The sequence below is a fragment of the Hippoglossus hippoglossus genome, chromosome 7, assembly GCF_009819705.1.
Source record: "Hippoglossus hippoglossus isolate fHipHip1 chromosome 7, fHipHip1.pri, whole genome shotgun sequence".
Classification (NCBI taxonomy): Eukaryota; Metazoa; Chordata; class Actinopteri; order Pleuronectiformes; family Pleuronectidae; genus Hippoglossus; species Hippoglossus hippoglossus.
In genome coordinates, this window is record NC_047157.1 from 12,612,798 (window position 1) to 12,619,756 (window position 6,959).

The 6,959-nt window shown below is 40.8% G+C and overlaps 1 protein-coding gene across 2 annotated transcripts in view; it reads right to left on the bottom strand.

Annotated features, from left to right (window-relative positions):
• The window catches only part of cntn3a.1 (contactin 3a, tandem duplicate 1), an 80,271-nt gene extending 74,404 nt beyond the window's left edge, over window positions 1–5,867 (bottom strand). For both annotated transcript variants that reach the window (XM_034590878.1, XM_034590877.1), the window contains exon 1: window positions 5,367–5,867. The gene's annotated coding sequence lies outside the window, so the exon portion shown is untranslated. The remainder of the gene's footprint in view (window positions 1–5,366) is intronic.
• Between the last annotated feature and the right edge of the window lie 1,092 nt (window positions 5,868–6,959).

Genomic DNA, 6,959 nt, shown 5'->3' on the forward strand with positions numbered 1-6,959 from the left:
CAAGCAGCTCTGTGGAAGAGTGTCAGTGATAATGACATCAAGTCTTCAACGGATGATGTTATTTTACAGTTATAGGTTCTTTTACAATAAATATTCAATCATTAAAACAAATGGACACAGTTGTAAGACTACATATTATGCTTAATCTTCAGAAAAGACAGTATATGGTTGCAGATAAACTGTAGATTGTGTCTTATCTTATTTGTTGTAAAAGTGAATGCACATATGACGTAATCCTCTGACATCATAATGATGTCATAACAATGTCGTTGCTACAATATTAGCTTCTCTATTACTTGCAGTTACCTTGAAAAATCTGTTTTTCGGACCATATTATTGCTGAGCTGAACATTACACGCACACGCACACGCACACGCACACTCACACGCACAAACACTTTATGTTATGGTGCTGCCTTGTTATGCAGGCACCAATTTCTTACTATTATAAATAAATATTGTATTTACATTTCTCTACCTTCATATAACTGACATGGTTGTTGCTATTCATAAAGTAGGTGTCACATCTATTGGATCCATAAAACACATTTGTAGCATCCTTTACAGTTTGAAGAGTGGCTGTACTTTCAAAGCCGTTTTGAAGATGCATCCTTTTGCTCTTGGACTGCAAACACTGAGCTTGTGAAGTTCCACAGAGATTAAATAAAATGTTACTTCCCCCAGACCAACTTTGCTCTTCAAGAATCTACGATGCAGCTAGGACCAATAAGCTCTAAACTTTAGAGCCAAAGCTTTTATATGTGCCAGCCCATTTTTTCCCTTCCCCACAAATGGCACACCACAGGAGTCACAGAGGAGCCATCGTATTCCCCAGCCAAGATCCCACCTCAGATGGTGGCACAAGACAAAGAGACTAATGGTGTTTTGATCTAAGCACACAAGCCGCAGGCATGACATAACACATGCCAGCTTCTTCATTTCTCCACACCGCACCAGGGGCACTCCACGAAGCGCTCATCCCATTCTCCCTTGTGACAAGACCAACTGAGTATGTTGAAAGGTTCTCCCTGCACACATGCTCCAAGCCCGAGTCTTAATATAATGAGCATGGTATACAGCAATAATTTGCATAACATGAGAGATTTATGGGTCGTTGTATTTACTAGAAAGTTCCTGAAAACCCCTTTGATTCAATGGTTAATCCTAAAGCAATGAGCTCATTGTACATACCCTTAAATAACATAAGCTCACTGATAAAAAGTTTTGACTTATTATTATTTTTATTAGAAATAACCTAAATAAGACTGGAGGGGCATAAAAATAAATCACTTTAAGTGGACACCTGCAGCAAACATAGTGTGCACAGGATTTGTCTTAAAGGGCTTTCACACCTCTACCTAGTTTGGTCCGGACCTTTGGATCTTTTAGTGCAAACCAAAATAACAGACATAGAAGCTGCCTGGGTCCGAAAGAACGGATCAATGTTTTTTAAATGATTTGTATTTATGTAGACTAAAGAGGTGTTCTCAGTCTGGATCAAACTGAGCCATGGTTCAGTTTGATTGCAGCATGAAAAATGTTTTGGGCTTGTTCGGGTTCTCTGACCAATTGCGTAAATTGAGAAATTATATAATTGTAGAGGGAAAAAAAGAAGCCGAAGTGGCTTGCAGGATTGCTTGTAGTCTTCCCCTCTGACCATATAAGGACGTTCATCTTGCTAGTAGTGGTTGAGTATCAGCAGTAACTGTAAAATCAATAATAAAGTAAACCAGTTCATTTTCTTTTTCTATGCATTTTAAAAGTAAGCCAATACAAAAGCCTAATTGACAACACGCCAAGGTCACATGCATGCCCATCTGTCTGCAAACCAATCAATGTCAGGTATAGGTAGTAGCAACTAACGTAGGTGATGATAATAGGACATATGTATTCACATGAAAGTCTTTAGTCCACTCCCTAAATAGCAATGTGAAATGTACGCAGTGTAACAAAAACATTAACCTTGGTTCAGACCTTGGTACTTTCAGGTGTGAAACCACGCTCAGAACTGATGCTATAGCTCTGACTGGTTGTTTTTAAGGAGCAGTGCTTGACAATGCCAGTGCACCTGCCTTTATTAAAGAGCCTTCTAGTTAAAGCCAGAGATTTACAGCCGGTCTTTGCTGGAACACTGTTTGAATTCAGCCGTTATCATGGGAGGTCATTTTAAGTCGAGGATGGAGAAATGCAAACGGTCATTACTATAAGCAATGAAAGATCAGACAACCTTAAGGGATCGTGAGCTGCACAGCTGAAGGCATCTATACAAACTGGAAGAACTGTGGAAGACTGCCCCGCATTGGGGAAAACATTTAGATTGTGGCCCAGTTGAAGACTATATACAGCAGATGGTATATTGTTTTACTATATTGTTCTGGCAGTTACTACTCAAGAAGTTAATGTATTTTCCTTTTTTATACAAGACACTGCAGTGATTATCTGTCAAACTACACTTTTGGAATAGCAAGTAAACATGTTTTTCCTACATTTATTACCTTACTTTTATGTTTTCTGAGCTGTCTCTGGAGACAGTCCATCAACACCACATTTAAAAATTGATCTTGTCTGCGTGCTTGGATTTTTATGTATAACGTACCTCATTTCGACATTTTTTTCCCTGTGTAAAGGCACTAGGTACAAATAAAAAGTGAGAATTTGTCTATAGTGTGCAACTGAAAACAAAGCTGTGGACAGTAACAATTCTTTGGTATTTTATCACTTAAACTTTTAAAATCGGAATAAAAAATATAACTTTGCAAAGGAGCGTATTATAAATTACAGACCTTTTTGTGAGAAGAGAAGTTATACTACATAATATGTCTTTGCCAGGAGAAGATTATGTTTATGGATGGCCATATCTCTGAGGATGCCAGACTCAAAAAATAAGGGGAGGTTGGAACATGAACTTTATAGTTCCCGACAGAGCGGCACCTGGTATGCATGACAAAAAGCAGAAACAAGACAAAATACTGAAGTAATTTGATGCAAGGTAAACTATCTGCATTTTGATTAGTACAAATGAGGATTGTTTGCTAATGAGTCATTGAGAGACATTGAGACGTTGCAGAACTTAGAATTTTACTCTCAAAGTGTCCCTTTTAAATTTGAGTGTAAGATGAGTGTAACTCTGCAGGTAAAAGGGTGGAGCTCGGCTGCTTCCCTTTGTTTTTGAACAATGAAAAACAGACACAAAGCTGAAACTGATTTCTAGAGGATCATCCTACTACCAATGTTCACCTGCCGCATGATGAAGCATGACAATCCCCACTTTGTACACATCATAATGCAAAACATGTTGCCTGCACCACCTCTCTTCCGTGCATATCCACTGTTTAGCCATGCAGACCAGGCTCCATTCAGTGGGGCACTATGAACTTCATGTCCCACCCTCCTCCTCTTTCTGTGCCAGTGACATCATCAGAAATCTGTCCAGCCATAAACACACTTCCCCAAGGACATGTGTAGTGGCTCTACTAACCCAGCCACTTGAGCACAAGAGGTAAGAAGAGTAACTGCACTCTGGAGTAGTGTTTTAGGTTGCAGCGGGGTATTAAAGCATGGCAAAGGGCAGAAACACTTATGCCCAAAGAACATCCAGCTGGCACATTGTCAGCATGAAACTAAAGACAGCGCTCACAACCCTGAGATTCCCCTGAAAAGAGGAAGGCAGATGAGGCTGAATGTAAACATTTTGCCACAGGGTGGAAGCGCTGCTAACTGTCAGAGGAAGCACTTCCAATTTCTGAGCCGCATCTAATTTACGTAATAGTGGAATCCTAATGTGCGAGGCAGCTCCCTCCTCACACACGTGGACACTTGATTCCATGAGAATAACCGTTTCCAGGCAAGGATCGCACACTAAAGGACTTTAGGCAATCTGAGACGGCAATCACGCTCGTGTGCAATCAAAGACGGTGAAGGGATGATGGGACTGGACTGAGTCCAATCCCCCTGTTGATCACTGCAAAACAAATGAGTTCTTCCAGAGGTTTGAAATGAGCAGCGTTGTTCGGTGGCTCAGGGTCCTCTTACAGGAAAGAGGCATGGAGTGAGTGATGGCCATGAAAATTAAGAGCACATCGAGGAATGGTATTATCTCTAATGTGGGAGTTGTATTCATCTCAGGAACAAGGCAACTGGAATTCTAAACATGTGAGTTTGTCTGAGTGGTGTATGGACATAAGGCCACGCACACAGATATATGTATTAATTTAACTTCTATTTAACCTTTATAAGAATTAAATTATATCATATTATTAATTCCTATTATGGTTGGATTAAAATACAGGAAAGAGGCATGAATTGAGTGATGGCCATGATAACTAAGATGACACAGGGGGAATGCTAGGCAGGTTTCAAACCTATGAGTTTGTCAAAGTGAAGTATGGACATAAACGTACCTTTTATTTAACCTTTATAGGAAAGTATCTCAATGGACTTTCTGTAAAGGTTAGATTAAAATAGAGGATGGATGCATGGAGTGAGTGATCGCCATGGCAATTAAGAGCACATAGAAGACTGTTATTATCTCTAATGTGGGGGATTGTGTACAACTCCGGAAGAAGGCAACCGGGATTTCACCCCTGTGAGTTTGTCTAAGTGATGTACGGACATAAAGGCATGTTCACAGATATATTCATTTAGCTTCTATTTAACCTTTAGAAAAAGTCCATGGATAACAAAGGTTTTTAAGGTTGGATTAAAATACAGGAAAGATGCACGAAGTGAGTGACGGCCATGAAAAGAAGAGGACATAAAGGCACACACACACACACACACACACACACACACACACACACACACACACACACACATGTATTTATTTACTTTTCATTTAACCTGAATAAGAAGTACAATGAGATTTCCTTTAGAGGTTAGATCAAAACGCAGGAGAGATGCATGAAGTGAGTGATGGTTGTGACAATTAAGAGGACCGAGAGGAGTGTTGATTACAAATCTGTGACTTTGTCTCAGTAATAACATGGATATTCATTTATTTACTTTTATTCAACCTTATATTAGGAGTCGACTGAGGTTAAAATCTCCTCGATGGGGAAGATCCGGTAAAGATAGCACACCATTTGAAAATGTGCCTTCACAAGACAAGTAGCCTAATAGGCTTCATGTGTGCTGCCTACTATCGCCTTTAAATTATAGATATACTATAAAAGCAGAGTCTAAAAATCCTCCCAGACCAGGACAGCAGGTACACTGACAGTTTAGGAGAATATCTACATTTTAGATTCTTTACAGATTATCTCCTGCCACGAGGGGAAGTTTGTTTTTTTGTGATTTCACGGCATCAAGATAAAAAACAACCAAATTTAGGAATTATTTAGAAACACAATATAGTTATGGATTATTTACCTGAGTTCGTCCCCTGCGGTGCTCGCTGATGTTTATCCCTTCTCGGGTTGTCCATGATACACCGCGCATCTCCTCACTCCTCCAGCCCGCCAGCGGCTCCCAGCATCGGGGGGCACTTGAGTTCGGTTCCCCCGCGGCTCCTTCTTCCTCAAGCGCGGAATGTCGTCCACCGTAGAAAAAACACAACTCTCCTCTTCGTCCTCCTGTACAGCAGGATTCACACCCTCGGTCCCCCCTCCGCTGTGTTTCAGACTCGTGTAGAGTTGCTGGCAGCCCGGGCTCCTCCGGTCCTCTCCGGTCCCTCCGCCGCCGCGCTCATCCAAGACCGTGCCCGACCCCTGTGCTCGCACCGCCGCCGGGCTGACACCGAGCAAAGCGCCCCCAGCAGCAGCAGTGGCTCCTCACATGGAGGACAAGTGGAGGGTTTTATGAAATAGATTCACGACGGGGATGAATTTTGTGGAGCAGAAGAAGTGGAGACTGTCTCTGCTGACGTCCGTGTTCACACTGCGCGTCCGGCACGTCCACTGCACGCGGACCGGGGCTGTCTTGTGCGCGCGGCGGCGGCACATGGGACATCAGTGGTGGGTGTTCGGTATTTTAATTATTTATTTTTATTTTCATATATTCATCGATAGGAAGAATTATGAAAAGCCTGTTTGGATACTTTACTCAGGGCCAATGCAAAAGTTGACACTACATTGTTAATTATAAGGAACCCCCCCCACTCATTCATAAGAATACGTTATTATCAATTATCTCAACAGTACATAGAGTTTTGGTGACATCACAGTGCAACCCAAGAGAGTAACTGTAATCAGTAACGATATCTCAGGTAGCCTAATGGAGTGAGTCAAATAATGTTCTATGAAATGTGGTGGAGTAGTAGTGTAAAGTAGTATTTCATGGTAATACTTAAATGCCCAAAGTCCAAGTACCTCAAACTGTACTTATGTTACTGGCAGTACTTCAGTCAACTGCTTTCCATGGAGTTCACTTGAGGAAATGTAAGTGAGCTGAACTTGATGGAGCCAAGTGACTTGTGTGTCTCGGGCCTCTGTGGTAAAGTCCAAATGTTACAGGACACAGGCTGAACTCCTTATTAAAAAGAGCTGAAACGTAACTAAATCAGTTTTACAGAACAGTGTCCAATATGCAATATAATAATGACGACCCTTTATCATAGAGTTTCTCAATTACCCCTCTCAAGATGGAAAATATTCCAGGGACCCCATCATGTATGTCCCTTGGAATAACTTCACTTCGACCTATTATTACATTCTAATAAGTAATGTGAAAGAACAACACAAATAAATATTTATTGAATATATTTTTAAATCTGAAAATCATTCTCCCTTTTCACAGACCCCCTCCTCTGGCAGTGTGCCACAGACACACTGGGGTCCTGGGACCACCATTTGAGAACAACTGGTGGAGGCTGTTTGTTCAAATCAGTGATTGAAAGTAACTAACTATGTATATTCAAGTATATATGCTAGTGTAATGAAGTATATTTATTGTTCTTTGAGTGCATTTCAATTTATGCTAAATCTTACCTAATTATACAACAATATAAAACATAATAATATAAAC